The 17,906-nt window shown below is 34.5% G+C and overlaps 1 protein-coding gene across 3 annotated transcripts in view; it reads right to left on the bottom strand.

Moving 5' to 3' along the window:
* Positions 1–17,906, bottom strand: part of LOC145685982 (uncharacterized) — a 365,426-nt gene that overhangs the window by 20,030 nt on the left and 327,490 nt on the right. The window lies entirely within an intron of this gene.

Here is a 17,906-nt window from a genome sequence, read left to right as displayed (position 1 = left end):
TTTTTTTTTAAATCTCTACTGAGCTTTATTATCTATGAAATTAATGTAAATAGTTATACAATTGCTTAAATAACAAATACACACGAAAAGTGATCAAGTAATTGCTGAAATTATGATATTTTCCTGTCTATGAGATAAGTCCTTAGATTCAATACTTCTCTAAGTACTTTTCTGAAATAAGAAAGCACAGATTTACTAACTGGACTAGTGAGGGTATACTTATCTCGTCCCCTGTCTACTAATTCTCTATCATTGAACTACAACTACATAAAAGTGTGTAATATTTAACCAACAGTCAGACACTTTGACAGTTCACTAGTTTGTAAATATTGTGGAAGGTTTAATAAGTAACATTACAATCTGTCTTAAAGTAACTGAAACACGTAACATATGTTAGAGATGAAAGAAACGAAAGAGAAAAAAGTAGCTTCTTCTGGGAGGATGGAGTTTTCTCCCTCATGAAAGATGGCATTTAAAAACCGCTATTTGGCTTCTTGCGATTTTCTTTTCAAATACCACATTGATTTCCCTACAGTGGATCCTATAATTTAAAAAGATAGCTTTACAACATTCAGTACTTGTGAGTTTTATGCTTAGTCCAAAACTTGGTATCTTGACTCCTCCTCAAACTGGTATTGCAAAAATTGCCAGTGGGTTTATGTAACCCAACATATCACAGGTGTTGTTGTGTTGGTTGCCTAACAACCATATTCTTTACGGGTTGCCCAAATTCAAATTGAAAGGCAAGAGAAAACAACTGTAAGCCAACAAACCTACATAAAAACAATTTTGGTTTGATATAAAATTTCGGTCATGACAATATCCCGTGGAAATCGCCCCTACAGGACAGAGTAGAACAAAGAGTACTTGAAGAGGCTGACCATTTCAAATATCTGTGAAGTATTTTGACGAAAGACGGGTACTGCACCAAAGAGATCAGGTTGAGAATTGCCATAGCCAAAGAAGCCTTCAACAAGAAAAGGTCACTCTTAACTAGCAGCTTTAATATTGGACTAAAGAAAAATTGGTCAAGTGCTATATTTGGAGCATTGGACTTTATGGTTCAGAGATTTGGACATTACGGAAGTTAAAGAAGAAATATTTAGAGAGCTTCGAAATGTGGTGTTGGAAGAAGATGGAGAAGATCAAATGGAAAGAAAGAGTAACAAACGAAGACGTTTTAAAACTGATAGGAAGCTTCTAGCCACCATCCTTCGTAGAAAAGCCAATTGGTTTGGACACATCTTACGAAGAATTTTTTTTTTTTTTTTTTTCATACCGCCATGGAAGGAAAGATGGAAGGAAAGCGAGGAATAGGAAGAACATAAATTATTGATGATTGAAAACTAGAAGAAAATATTGGGAGTTAAAAGAGGAAGCTGAAAATCGAGAAACATGGAAGGAACATTTCCAGGTGCAAACTGAAAATTAAAAAAACCTCACTACTCCCAGGACTTGCCAAAAGACAGAATACTACTACTACTACTACTAATAATAATAATAATAATAAATAAAATTTCGCTTACATCCACTTCTTAGTTCAAGAAACCATTAGTCATTCTATACAATGGCTTTCAGACATTCTATTAGACCCTAATATGAGTTCAGCTTACAAAATTACTGCATAAACCGCCATTTTTAATTTAATACGGCTGTAAAGTTCATTGTATGTGCGTACTTGCTTCATATATGTTCCTACATAAAATGTTAATATATGAATTGTAAATTATAATTTTGTTCCACGAAATCTGACTAAGTTGAATGATAACACTATTAAACTTTTTACTAACATATTTTTGTCGTTGAACATTACTCTTATAGTTGAATAAACAATTCATTAGAACTGAAAAACCAACTGCATTTACAGAACTAAACTTTCTCTTTCCTATCGAGTAAGCAACCCTCTTTGATCCCTGATTTTTTTTTCTTTTCTCTTTATAGTACAGAAATTAAATATTTTCTCGACTTATGGATGGGAAAAGAAAGACTGAACGTTCTAATATCTCTTCATTAAAATTAAAGGGTCATATCCAGAGTCGTTCTGACGCGTAATTAGTGCCATACTAAAGAGTTCGACTGTGTGTGTTTTCTGCAGTAGTCAGAACGATTCTGTATAAGGCCTAAAATGTTTTTTTTTTTAATTTTTTTTTTTTAAAAAAAGCCCAAAGCTTCCGGGGCAACTTTTTGAGTCCTTGCATCTCTAATATGTAGTGAATGCTCTATTTGAAAATGTAACAGAATAGAGCATCGATACGATTTACAATACCAGCAATGCATTTATTAATTGCTTCCTCTCTCTATTATATATATATTGTGTGTGTGTGTGTGAATATATACAATCTCAAGAGGAACAACTGCATCACATAAAATATTTTAAAGTAATTTGTTTCTTTCAGCTGGAATTTACTAGACTAAAATGTACTGCTGTTTTCGGTTATTTTGTAGTTTTACATAAAATATTTCAGGAAATACAAGTGAAACGATTTTAATACAACTTCTTATATTTGCTGACTTATCCACTTTTTCTTCTTTTTGTCAACGAGCTTACTCCCGGAACTAAGTTTTTACATTTTACTTTGAAACATATTGTTCAGGACTAAACTGTCCTGAACAATACTTCACTAACCCGTTTCACCTATTTATTTAACCGCAACATACAATGTGCAACAAAACTACCAGCATAAAAGTTTTTATCAGGAGAATCACTGTGTCAACAATAAATTTTAAGTCGCAATCCTGTTACACGTGATTTGTGGGTTTAACAACACTTCCACGTGATCTGCGGAAAGTATGATTTACATGCTTCCCAGATTCGATTCATTCACACCACAAATATCGTACGTATGTGTGTACTTACAGTTTGATTGAATAATAAGAAAAAAGTATTCAGAAAAACTGCTAACAAAAACACAAATTCACACTAATAATAACAATAATAAACTTTAATTCAGTCTCCCATATTGCTGTGCGCCACGAAGACACGTGCACACACGACCACTAATGTATGTTACAAGTAGGAAATCTTTTTACTTCTGACAGATCCTTCTAATCTTTTAGCACTTACTTGGGTCCAGAGCTTGAACATTTGGCTCTTCATCGTTAACCCTGCGCGTCTGCCCCATGATTTAGATTATATATATATAAAAAAATGTAAATTTACAAGGACAAGTTTCTTCACTCCCAGAACACACCACCCTTTAGCAGGTATACAAAAGTAAAAGACCTAACAAGAGCAAATGCTTATGCTATGCACTCGCATACGAGACGCCGCGCTTCTGACGTTGAGTCACGTGATTACTGCCAAATGGAACTAACCAGCTGGTGCTTTCTGCTGTCGGGAGAAGAAAATAATATATACCTAAGAAAAGTCAACCTTGTTGATGCCATCTAGAAAAAAGTACGTTCTACCCCTAAAAACAGCACAATAAGTGTGGGTAAGTGTGGGTGTTGGTGGAGTGCAACGACCTGTCAAAATAAATGTTCCTAGGTCTTCTGAACAGTAGCAATAAGTTAAGAGTACAGGATTTTTTTCTTTTAAATTCTGAACTTGAACATACACAGTCTCACTAGACCGAAAAATTTATAGTAACAGACATTGAATCTCAAGGCCTTTTCCAAGTAATAAAAAACCATAATGTTATTGTCCTCTCATCCACTCTTTACGAGGTGCATAAACTAAAAATCACAATTATGTTCGATCTTACACGGCTTTTATCATATTTAAGAGCAGAATATATCAATTAGGATTTTATAGCTTTAAAATCTACTGCTTTTTCAAATACTTGACGAGAGGGACAGCCACACATACGAGGGATACTGGAAAACTTTCTACAAATTACTAACAATGGGTTAAAATTTTTCTATTATAAAATTCGGAAAAATATTGTTCACAATGCGTGAACAGCTGCTTCAAGGGACCTCTATAAGTCAGTATATCAATTGGGTCGCAACTGGTGAAATACGATTGTGGTACGAAATAAGAGAACCCAGAAAATCCACGAACACGATGTTATTTACCGTAAACTCACATGAAACTCGATTGAACTAGTGCACTCTTACAGCAAAAGGTAAGAGCTTTATCACTGGATCATCGTGTCGAAAGTAATGTATGACTTCCAGTATAAATAACTCTCCCTTTTATTTTGATAAACTGAAGTTTTCTTAACATTAAGTAGCCTTTCCATCATTATACAGAAATTTTAAATAATGCGGTAGCAGTTGTACTAAGGAGCTACTTTGTTAAATCTTTGGGACGGGTTCTTACTTAAGACCTCTGTCTTTAAATGTAACAAAGTATGGGCAATATGATGTTGAAAAAAATGTTTAGATAATAATTTTAGAATGATAAGCTCGCCTTTAATATTTACCATTTTGACATTTTTTTCTAACAATGTATCGGGTTTTTAATTACAAATACAGGTAGACAAGTCATCTATTTTCTGGTTAAGAATTAGGAAGAAAACAAATCGTAGGTTTGTGAAAAGAAAAAAAAAAAAAAAATGTAACGACTTCTTAAATCTGAATGAATTTAGCATTAGATTAACCTAAACTTGTAAACACTAATGATAAAATTCATGTAAGCACTACACAAGTGACTTAAGAGAGAATATTGCTAATAACTCAGTTTTATTTCTGAAATAATGACAACTCTTCAATATTGTGTAGAACCACAATTAGCTGGTTCGAATGAATAACCGGCTTAGTCGGGAAAATAAGTTTTACATGAAACCAGTTCGACATAGCTAATTATGGCATGCTATTACCTATTAACTTCAATTTTAGGAATTTGACTTAACCGATTCTACACAATATAGAACTTACCACTAAAGGTTTATATCTGTAAAATATCAATTAAAAAAAAAAGTCAACTTAGTCAGTTATTCACTAGAAACACCTAATAATGCGTCAAAAATATGGATACTTCGAGAAACAGAATTATACGTCTATAGGTAATGGATAGGCAAAAGGTACTACGTAAATAAGAGCAATTGCTTGAACTAGGTATTTCGGACCGTTGAAGAGCGGCGATTAGAATATACATACAACGTATTTTCAAGAAATCTCTAGGGACAAGAAAGAGTAATCACTGCTTAGAAGCAACCCTGGCGGAGGGGGATTAGCATTATCATATACTAATAACACAGTTTTATATTGATCGGTCTGTTCCGAGATGACATGAGGTCAAGCGGAAGTCGAAACTTCGTGATTGCTTACGTGGCAAGCACATTGACTCATCACTTGTGTGATCGATCAAATGTCCAATGACGCATAATGCGCCTTGCTACGTGCACGAATAACACACCTGGTTGCATATTAATTTACCTTATTCCCATTGAATTCATTATTAACTAGGTTGCTGAGACGATTCTGTCATGTGTTTGTTAACATGAATGTGTTTACTCCGTAAGGATTATAAACTAATCAGAGATTACGATACTCCGTGAGGAGGAGGAGGGGGATAATTGTTACGGTACTCACTACCAAAATAAAGCTCTAGTTTGGTTACGAGAAAATCTTTCAGTTTTACGTCCCATGATCATGCCTGTTTGGTTAAGAGACAGATGATTAAGGCATGTGAATGATAGAAGAAATAGTGGAATGAAAATGTGGAAGGAAACGGGAGTACAGCGAGAAAATCCACGGACATGATGTTGTTCACCACAAACTTACTTGGCCGAGAATCGAATCTTGCATCCCATGCACTAGAGGTAAACACTATCACTGAGCTACAGTGTTCCCTTTTGATTACGAGACATTTACTTCATTACTGTGTGGAGTTATTTATTAGTTGCATTGCTTACACTTTTAAATGTGTTTCGCTTCTCTTATACGACACGTTAACGTAAAAGACAGTAACTTCATGGACTTATGTTGCGAATCCAGGTAAATGGCAACGTTGCATTTTCATTTAAGATTGGGTGCATAAAAAATATACAGCCCAAATGGCTCGTCCGATTAAAAAAAAAAAATCCTTTACTTTAGATTGAAATCATCATGTTTGGAGACGGTTTCCCCTCCTACATTTTGTTGTAACTCCGATAATAACAGTTACCCTGTCAGGGGATTTTTTGAGACACCCTTATATATTGCAGTTATTTAGATCTCAGAAACGATTAGAGCAGAATCTCGAAATTTTGTATATAAATATTTCCCATGTACTCTAAATCTTGGCACTGTACAAAGTTTTTCCTTGAACCTAGGGCCCAGTGATGTACAGTATTACAAATTGACACTCCTACACGAAAGAAGGGGGTCCTAACCCTTCCTTCAACTTCTACCAGATCTTTGAATCTCTTGGGTGTAGAACTTGAAATTTTCTACAAATCTGTTCACTGTATCCTAGTCTGAGGATAGGATGGAGCTAAGTGAACTTAAGAGGAAGAACACCGGGCTTGGAGTGTTTTCTGCTGTTGGTCGCAGGTAATTGATATTTATGTTCAAAAAATCCTCAGACTGTACACTATGGATTAGATAGAAGTAGAAAATCAAGATCTAAGAGAGTGGAAAAGCAGGAAATTTTCTAAGAGGCCGTGGTGGCTCAGTGACAGAGCGTTCACCTCTGGTGCATGAGGGGTCTGGTTCGATCCCAGCTCGCGCCAAGTGAACTCTGTGATGGACAAACACCAAGTGCGTGGGTTTCCTCGTGGTTCTTGCGTTTCCTCCCATTTTCTTTATTCCACCATTTCATTCATTTCTCATCACAGTTTCCTTTAGCCTACGCGGCATAATCGTGGGACGTAAAACTCAAAGATTTCATCTCATTTGAAATTTTGTAAAACGGACTTCGAGTAATTCTACTCCACGGCTATGTAGGTTTGTTGGATTTTTTATATTATTATTACGAATTTCTTTTGAAACGTTCAGCATACAGCCATGAAATTGGTATACTATATATTTGGCCATACACAATATGAATATCTCATACAAGAAGACATCTAATTAACAACACTGGGAATAGAAGGTTGATTTTTGGAAAATTCAGTTTGAGGGATATAAATTTAAATAACGAATTACACAAAAAGAAAATCTTTCAATTTCGGATGTAAGAAAGCGATTTTACAAGATAACTTTGACAGAATAGGCACATTTAAAAAATATTATTTCGGGATAACAAAAATGGCTAAAAAATGATCCTCACGATTTTTATGGATTTGAGTGAATTTACTGTTTCCGGATGAGACAAAACGACTTGAGGTAGTAAAAAGTTATTTAGGAGCTTATAAGCATAATTTCAGCGAAAGTAAACTTGTACTAACAAGTAACTGAAACCAGAAAAACGCTGTAGTATATATGTTTCAAATATTTTCCATAAACCTTATTCTTCCCGTACGAAGAACGGGTATTCTGTTAGTAGTTTAATAAGAACGTATGAAGAAGAGAAGCTCAGATCCAGAATAAATATTTTGATTCTATTGTGATATTTGCTAATCATGATTAAAACCATTACAGGACGAAAAGCAAGACACCCATAGAAGTGTAGATGACACATTTTCTTTGAAAATATTCTCCAAGTATAACCTCAAACAACTTTACCAGGGTTCGATTCAACGAGAGGGATGAGAAGATTTCCCTCTCATCAAGTAATTTCTCCGTCTCGTCAAAGATAAATTTCTTCCTTGCCAGATATATATTTACATGTATCTTATAATCTATATAAATCTAGAATAGTGTCTCCCTCTCGTAACAAAAAAAACAAACAAACAAACAAAAAAGCTTGATTAGAACTTTTAGACTTTATACACAGACTCCATTTTGTACTAATAAGATAAATGGATTGTTTTAGGCACATTGGAATTTTATCTAATTGGTTAAAACAAAAATATTGCAAGTCTGCTATTACATTATATTTAAATAATACTGTACTGTACCTATTTCAAGCTATATTTTGATATTTATTCCCCGCCCAAACAGGGGTTTATTTCACTCTCAGGCAACCTTAAAGAGATAGTACAATCTGTCAGTCCCAATCAAAACAGCAGAAGAACTGTTCCAGTTGGAGCAGAAACAGTTATGTTAGTAGTTCCATTGTTGATACTGTATATAATCTTTATGTATTTGTTAGGTGCTGATGCACAGTTATCTAGTAAACACACACATTCGAAACCTTAAGCCTTGACTGTAGAATTCTGTCCTGAATAGAAAACAAAAAAATAAACTTATTCGCAATCATTTTTCTTTTGAACCGTTCATCATAAATAAGAGATTAAAAAAAAGAAAAAAAGATTATAGAAGCACATATACCGCAAATTATTGACGCAAGTGCATCTGCCAATTCCTGAATAAATTTTAAAAATATTTTCGTTCCATTGGACGAATTTAATAAGCCAGAGGCTTCATTTAAGTGGGGCAAGTGTTTTTAATATATTGCGAACTATCCGCAATTTTTACTATCATGGATTAGAATTACATAGCTAATCAATAGTTCACCATATCCCCAAGTATTCATTCATATTATACAAACTCTACGATGGGCCAACTTGTATTTTCATCTCTTTGATAATAAAATTTAAATGAGATGATTTTTAGTATACTGCAGTGGATCTGAAGAATTACTTTAAATTATCTGGAAGATAAATTTTATTTGTGCTAGGTTTTGAATTCCAGTAGTAATAGTATATATAGCATAAGACAATATTTTGGAAGACTATAAGATGTGAATACATGCTATCGATCAGTGTTGAGTGCACTACGAAATAAGGTGAATCGGTGTACGAAGTTCCTTATGTCATTTCTTTTATTATTGGAATGAATTAAGATGTGGTGAGTGATATGTGCGATAAACTTTTCCTTCCTTGTTATCTTTCACCAAAAATGTTTTATTTCTTTATGGAAGGAAAAGTTCATTCTAAATTTACGGTTTTGCTTCAGGTCTTTTCTTTCTTTTTTGCCAAGATACACAAGGAAACCTTGAGAATGCAGGCCAAGTCTCAACCTGAATTCAGCTTCCACATAAATTTCTCTTACTGCCTGGCGGCCAGACGATGCAGTAGTATCAAGGCCAAGAAGTTTCCTATACTTTGTAAGCACTCTACTAATTGTAACACAATCGTAGAAGTGATATAAGCAAATTTCGATGGAAACTGATTACTCAATACTTATGAAATTAATCATTACTACCAGCTATTATATATATATATATATATATATATATATATGAGTATAAAAATAGTGTGTTTTATTTAAAGACGTAATCAGTGTTTTAGAATTCTCATCAGTACATCAAATTTTTTTAGGTTCTAAAATGTTTCTGGAATTGAAGTCTATAATACTATACTAAGTATACGGTATTTAAATGATTTGAATGAAGTCACGTAAAGTGTTCTTATCTAAATACATAAATTAATCAATTTCTCATTTATTGAAATATCATTTCATTTATCTCATTTATTGAAAAATTATACATAAAGAGAAATGCATAATTTCACCCATTTCTCTGTGATGCGGATATTACAACGCATTCAGAAAATGTAATTGTGGAAATCGGAGGGAATAACAGCTAACTAACTAATGACGATATCTAGGTAGTAAAAAGTAGTCAAGATCTGAAATTTGAACTCGAAATAAAAGCAAGGATAGGAAGGAACAAACCTTTCGGAAGAAGGCGGCATATTTTGTTGACCTTAAGGTTGGTTTAAAGGGACAAGTTTTGCCGATAAATGTCGCTACATTCTTCAATCTCTCTCATGTATTTTTTACCTTTCACAAAAATTCACGATTTCTCTTACAAATTTTAAACAAGGGACTTCAAATTTTTAGAGAAGGAATTTCATAACCTATCGAAGACAACAATCCGTGCCGATTTTTTATTTAGGATTTTCTTCATTGTTGAAATGGCTTGATTGTTGAAATGGATATTCAAACCTTTAAAAATATAACTATTTCAACAATTTACAAAATTCTAAATAAAATATCGGCACGGACTGTTGTCTTCAATAGGTTATGAAGTTTCTTCTGTAAAAATTTGAAGTCTCTAGGCCGAAATTTGTAAGAGAAATCGTGAATTTTCGTGAAAGGTAAAAAAAAAAATACATAAGAGAGATACGAAGACTGCAGTGACATCTACCGGCAAAGCTTGTCCCTTTACACCAACCTTAAAGAGTTAACGAAGACTGACAAAATGTTTCGTCTGGAGTTATGTACTATAGTACTGTAAGGAGAAAAACCTTGAGCATTACGGCACAGCGATTAGAAGCTCATTTACAATGTGGGTTTGGAGAGAAACGAAAGAAATTAGCTAAGTGGAACAAAAATCCGATGAAAAAGGTCTTGAAATTAAATACTGAGTTAGTCGAACGGTATCTTGTAAGAAATAAAACTTTTTAAAAAATATATCGTTAAAAAAAGCGTAATGAATCAGGATAATTCAATTTACTCGGACTATATAAATATTTAATTACAGATGAAATTATTTATTTATTAACTTCATGCAACAAAAAAGAGCATAGAAATTCAAAGAACTGTATAATGTCACTCTGTTAAGGTTATTTTAGGAAATCAAAGCTGTGATCAAACGACGGTTACATTCTGGTATACTTTATATCTGCAGTGTTCTGCTGAAGAACTTAATTCAATTAATAAAATATCACGTTTCATTAAATGTGCATACCTTGTATATATATAGAATACTTCTTTTGAATAGAAACTCTCTTTACGACTCTCTATTTCCTGAATTAGTACAAGATATGTTAGAAGCAAGTATTTTATTTCAGCTTTCAGCGTATAAAGATAGTTCACAAAATGTCTCGGGAATTATTTCATACTCGACCTAGGACGAATCTAAGACAGAGAAAAAAGATCATCTGCTCGACTGATGATTTTTTTTTCTTGTCTTTGTCGTTGTCTGCCATACTGACAATGCTGCCAGAAACTAAAAATAAACTCAGCCGATTCCACATTACTTCCGTTCCCCGGACCCAATGTTCGTAGCATCTGCTCTTTTATGTTACATCTACACCTGCATTCAAATCCTTCCTTTTGAACAAAAACTGATAAAATAATTTTCCTTACATACAATGATATTATTATTTGGCAATAAGGTATGCGTTTTAAATTGTTCCGGAATGATTTAGTCTTAAAAGATTTATTAAAAAAAAAAAAAATGTACAGTAGCAAGATGTGCTACAATTGTTCTTTTACTACGAAACAAACTAGATTTTTCAGAACTTGGTAGTTAGTGAACTCGCGTTTCACCACAGATCTTGGGTTAATTTCTATCATAAGCTGTAGTTCTTGCTCCAGAATGATTACACATTTATTACGCAGAAAATACCTGTGTAGTATTTGTCCCATTTGTCAGACACATTGTTAGCACATTGACATTGACATTTGTTAGCACATTGACATTAATCTGTTGGTGATCCTTCTCATTGGTGTAGTAGCTAGCGTGTGTGCCCTTGATTTTCTCCTATAGTTTCTTTACAATCAATTGTCGTGAAGGAGAATTATCCTAATTTAAAAATACAAAGATTTTTTTTTCCCACCACAGCAGGATGATTACTTCAGAGACAAGCATATACCAGTTTCAACTGCTGTTCATGTAAGTGAATCTGCAACCGCGTCCATACACTCATTCAAAATTATTTTCCATTATATCTGTTCTTTACAGCTTTACCAAATGCTCAACTCGAAAATGACTGATGCAATTCCTCATCCGTACGTCGCTATCTATTTTTTTAATAAACCTACTTAAAAAAAAAAAAAAAACTCTAAACGACTAAATACTGCTGCAGATTCGAGATGCAAAACTGTTGTCAAACTTTCCACTGTAATAGTAAGACCACTAGCCGCGTCGCAAGTACCGAACTTCTTTTACGTGATTTTATATTGCTAGCTCGTATCCCTAATACCTTCGATATATGCAGAAAAGGTTAGTATTTCATACATCGGTACGAGGTGGTACCGATAAGTTTTGAGCTTACTCCTTACCGTTTGAGAATAATTTCATTAATATTATGATTAGAGTGGTTTCACGGACAACCCAAAATACTTTTCCTGGAGAGCTCAAAGAAGTTACAGGAGCCATGCCACATCTGATTGGAATTTGGGGAAAATATATTAAAAGACTGAGTACTTTCATTCAGGTAACGTTCTTTTTCCCTAAAAGCTCAAGACTTACCAGAACCTCCTCATATACATCATCATCATCTCGTCTGGTGAAGTAGTTAGAACACTATGACACAGAGGAAGAGAAGGGGGGGGGGGGAGGTCACTGTAAATGATACTCTCAGGATCCAGCCACGTATGTAAAATTTCGACAAGAAAAATCTTCTACCGAAGTGATGCCGCCAGTCCTTTAATACTCAGATTGTATCCTCTTCAGTCATTAAACACCTACATCTAAAAACCTAATATTAACGCAAACGCAACCTTCAGAATAAACTGAATACAGCCATCAGCAAAGCAGAGTGGGGAAACTTGTGAAGAGGATTCTGTTCTAGCTAGACAATGCTGTCTGTTACAAGCAATTCAGAAATTGCAGAAGATCCATTTCATTCTCCTGATCTATAGCAATGCAATGGCTGATGCAGTAAACAACTGGTATGGACACAAGGATACATAATTTAAGAATTCAATTTGTTGTAGAATCTTTGTTAAAACAAGTAGAAGCATCAAGTGTATAACACGTGAAGGATATTGGTTTGTATGATGTGATATTTTCTCTATTATTAAAACCGGATGTGGCAGTAGATTTGTACCACTTCCAGTTTTAGTAAATAAATTAGAGTGAAGACAGAATCTATTCTTGGGACGCCTAATTGACTGCAGAAAACAACTTCTAACTATCCATTCCCGTTTTCACTCTCTAACGATCAACGTTAAACCGGAAATAGTTGACTCCTACTATTTCCGGTTTGACGGCATATTAAGAAAGAAGATTGTACCTATTCTTAGAATGTTAAATCGACTTCAGAGAACAGAATCTTTTATCTTAACGTTTTTACTCTATGTAGATCAATATTGAGGCCAGAAGTCAGTGCAGATTTCTACCACTTCCAATTTTAGGAGAGACTTAAGAATGGGAATAAAATGTATTCTTGGGGCGATTAATCGATTCCACAAAAATCACTTCTCGCTATCTGTTACTGTTTTCAGTATCTTTAAAGTTTTAAGTTAAAACCGAAAGTGGTTTATTCCTACCACTTCTCTTTTTAGTAGAGAGATTACAATGTAAATATATTTTTGAGAAGCTTAATTAATTACAGAAAACCGCTTCTCGCTATTACTTTTTATTCCAGGGCGATCAACGTTAAAGCCGGAAGTGGTTAATAATTGCCCTTTCCGGTTTTAATAGATAGTATAGTAGAGTTGGAATATATTCTTGGGATGCTTAACTGATTACACAAAACCGCTCCTCACTATCTGTTACGGTTTTCACTCTGTAACTATCAACTGTAACTCGAAACTTGTCGATTTCTACTACTTCTAGTTTGTATAGACTGTTCGAGAAAAGATGGTACTTTTTCTTAGAACGCTAAATCGATTAAAAAAAAATAATGCTTCTCGCAATCTCATTTCTGATCTTTGTAGAACACTGATTGCGGGAGTTGCAGTGGATTTCTAGCACTTTCGGTTTTAGTAGAGAGTTGCGGATTGAGATGTAATGTATTCTTGAGACGCTTAACCGACTACAGAAAACCCCATCTCTATATCTTCAATTAACTGTCCGAAAATGACATCTTGCAGACTACTACCAATCAGCTGTACACACTCAGTAAGTTTCTTGTTATTATTACACATTTCTCTTTGTAGCATGTATATAGCGGAATTGTTGCAACTTCTTCTTGAATGCCAGTGATTTATCTACACCCCCTAACACCCCCCTAAAATTTTCGGGCACCCCCCGGAAATGAATTCCTTACACTCCCCCAACTAGGAGGTGCAATATTAAGAAGATTCATTCTCGTTCTGCCTAAATGAAGACCTCCAGGACTTTGTAGATAATATTTTAAATGATCTTGTCTTTAGATACGGGAATTCGCGTTCTGCCTAATCTTCGGAGACAGGAAATTCTATACGAGGAAGAAATTTTTTAGGGAAGTGCAGCACCAAAAAGCTTGACTCCTAGTTGTGTGTGTGCAGATCGGAACTCAAGAATATAATGGCTGTAGTGACAAAGGCAGGAACTAAATCCAAGTGGTCAAAATGCAAGGGAAATTTTGACGAGGACAAAATCACAGGCCACACCCTATGTGATTATTTTTTCCCTTCAATTGTCATATATTCTAAAATGTTATCTGTATTTTTCAACTGAAATAACTTTTTCTTTCTTTTAAAATGCTGAAAACTCAATAAAACTTAAAAATGTTATAATAGAAGGCCAGATTTGCTTTAATTACTTTCACACATACCCATATGAAAAGTTCTGGGTATTTCCACTTGACCATTAATTACGAAAAGTAACTGTGATGCTATTTGATTTTAAAAATGTCGTTCTTGTGTGGTGGCATATAGCAGTCTTTTGTTTTGAGTAATATTATATATATATATATATATATATATATATATATATATATATATATATATATATATATATATAAGCAAAGATCAAAATATGAAATATATACTTGATGTAACAGTCTTACGTCTTTTACTGAGTTTTCAGCATTTAAAAAAAATGTTATTTCCGTAAAGTGAAGAATTTAAGATATTTTAGATGCATAACAGTTGACGAAAAAATAATCATTCTTTTATTAATCTGTGCCTATGATTCTGGCGCTTGAATTTAGTCCGTTTTGTCTGAATTTTCCTTGGGGTTTGTCCTCTTGAATTTTGTCCTGTATTCGTGATAATCTGTTTGGTAATTCTAACAGAGGCTGTAAGAAGAATAAGCATTTCTTCAAGTTTCATCATAAATTTTAGATGATGATGTTCTCGGAAAAATGACAAGGATACAGTTCTTTATCAGGAGTGTTATTCACATCTATTTTGGTAAGGATGAATGTGACTTTTTTTTTAATACCTGCGGGCAAATGGAAAATTGATGCAAGAAAGCCGTCTGACATTGTAACTAAAACGAATATAAAATAAACTTAATTCAGTATAGTATCAAATTATTTCACATTAAGATTTTATTAACTTTTTCCGTAGTTCACCTCTTCTAACATGCTAAGAGTTGCAGTACATAAAAGGTGCCACAGTTCCTATCCTCAAGACATGTTTGGCCTTAGCATGTTGGAGGTGAACTACTGGAAAACTGAATAAAATTCTGTTGTGAAATGACTTGATAGTAGACCGAAGTAACTTTACCTTCGTTTCAGCTTCAATGTCAAACGGCTTTCTTGCAACTGAGTCAATCAATTTTCCATTTCTCTGCAGGTAACTCTCGTTTTATAAAATCACATTCATTTTTACTGAAATAGATGTGAATAACACCGTTAATACCAGAACTGTATCTTGTTATTTTTGAGAAGAACAAGTAGAATATCTAAAATTTATGATGGAATGAAGAAAGTCGGAGGAAACGGGAAAACCTCGAGAAAACCCACGTACACGGTGTTCGTCCACCACAAACTTCATCTGACGCGAGCTGGATCGAACCAAGGATCCCATGCACCAGAGGTGAACTCTCTACCACTGAGCCACGCGGCCCTTCTTGTAACTATAGTATTTGTGTTTAGTACACAAGGTCCCACGTTCGATTCCCAGCGATAGAGCATCCAATGGACGCACTGTAATGGTTTAAAGTCCACAGTACACTGTACGTGCTTCCCTATATAACCTCGGTGAATACTAATCAAACCCATTCTGAAAATCAAAAAAAGAGAATTAAATATCCTTGATTCAATTCGATAAAAAAAATACTGGTCAACACAAATAGTTCGATAAGGTGTCATTAAAATACTGTTTGTGCACTGAATTCTCGATATGCGCTTTCGGAATTCTTTCTCTACTTTCAATTACCACACCAAAATAGAAAATCTTTCAGTCGTTATGACCTGCAGTAGGCTAAAGGAGAGATGACTAATGGAAGTGGAATGGTTACAAGAGTAACTGATGGGAGTGAAAATGCGGAAGAAACAAGAGAACCCCTGAGAAAATCCACGGACACGATGTTATCACCACAAATTCACATAACTTGGAATCAAACCAGCGATCCCTTGCACATGAGGTGTGCACACAATAATGGTTAAGCGATGTGCAATCCATAACTTTAAAGGAGTAATTAATACCTATTACGTGTTACATAGATACATGAAATAGTAATATATCGTATTTTTGTCAAGTGTAGTACCTTGTTCACAATTATATCTGTTTACTACAACGAACTCAAGGGGGCAAATGGTGGTTTAATAACAGTGCCTAGTGCCTTAAAGCACAATATCATTTTTAAAAACTTTCATATCCCAATTCCTTTTGTTGTTTATCGTTGTGATTAGTTTTTTTTTTTTTCGTTAGAAAGCTAATGTTTAAGTAATTTGAACAGTTATTTGATGCTTCTACTGCAAAATTCTATCAGAATTCAGTGTATTTAGAGTTTATTTCAGATTTATTGACGGCATGTGGCGTGCCAAAACTAAGAATTAGGCTGTTCTAATTCGGTTTCCTATCAGGAACGTGGCAATTTTCGTATGTTTTCCAATTCAGGTTTATTCAAAGTAATACCGTAGATACGAGACGGGGTTCTATATCGTATACTTTATCTTTTCAAGAGATTTTGAGTTTAGCGTACCTTTCAGCAGCGAGGCCATATGAGACGTGCACCTACTGATTAACGTGGAATCCGAACCACATGAGCTCCCACCTGGAATCGAACCCGGGTCTCTCGCGCCAATGGCGCGTACGCTAACCGCTTAGCCACGAGGGAGCTCTTTTATCTTTTCAAATGCTATTGACACTCAGAGTTTCAATATTACGTACAAGCAGGGCCATATATACGTGTGAAGTAATATTGTAGGTCACTTAAATTTCTGTACTGTACACGTTTCAAAAAAAAAAAAAAAAAAAAAAAAAAACTACTTTATTTAGTAGCACCCTGCCGGTAGTATCTAGCTTACTTTATACAGTTTTTGTACTCTTCATTAGCTATTACCTAAAACTTTTGGCTAAAGGTAGCGGAGAGACATGTCTGTACAAGATGCCTATGCTCATTGTTTACGTTTCGTTACCTACTCTCATGTCTGTCTCGTTGCGGATACTGCGAATAACCTCCTCTTAACATCTGGACTTGGAGCTTCCCACTCTTGCTTAATGTTTTCTTCATTTTTTCCCGACCTGACTGACCTGAACTTCAGTTCACTTCACGAAAGATATATAGGTTTAACGTCCGATAGTTATAATGATGTCCTGAAACTTTCGAATAGCTGCTGAGCAGGAAGTTCCTCACTAGCCGCATGAAAATGACAATTGCAATGGAATTTAAAAATATCATGTGTCAGCCTAAACTAATCCGTCAAAGTTGAACTAATGAAAACGGATTTCCAAGTTCTCTGTCGTTTTACTGAGGTTTGTGTGAACTTAAATCCAGGGCACTGCAACTGTACAGTTCTCTCAGCGTTTTTACTAAAATATTACTACTCTTTTCAAGGGCTATTTATTGGTAGTCCGGTAGACACACTTTTTACATATCTAAATGCTACTTACAATGCTCGTGGCATTTACTTTAAGATTTAAGTTCACTTTTCTATACGGCGTAGTTTTTGGTCAATATATTGGAGAACGTAATTATTTTTGTTTTAATTTCTCATTCAGTTTCCTTGATCCTTGCATGGCGAAGTACAGTATTGAGATGAGCTTACGTCTTTATGAAACCGAGATTATGAAGGACAAAATTTATTATTAATGTGGGTTCCACACCACAACTGGGCCTTGAATTTGATGCAGTTAACGGGAGCACAGACCATCATTTAACTCACAAGCCGTTCCCCATTATATTATCTCGTCCTCCGAACAAAGCTGACATAGTATCT

The sequence above is a fragment of the Thermobia domestica genome, chromosome 5 (assembly GCF_964235325.1).
Source record: "Thermobia domestica chromosome 5, izTheDome1.hap1.1, whole genome shotgun sequence".
Lineage (NCBI taxonomy): Eukaryota > Metazoa > Arthropoda > Insecta > Zygentoma > Lepismatidae > Thermobia > Thermobia domestica.
This window is presented reverse-complemented; position numbering and strand designations above follow the sequence as displayed.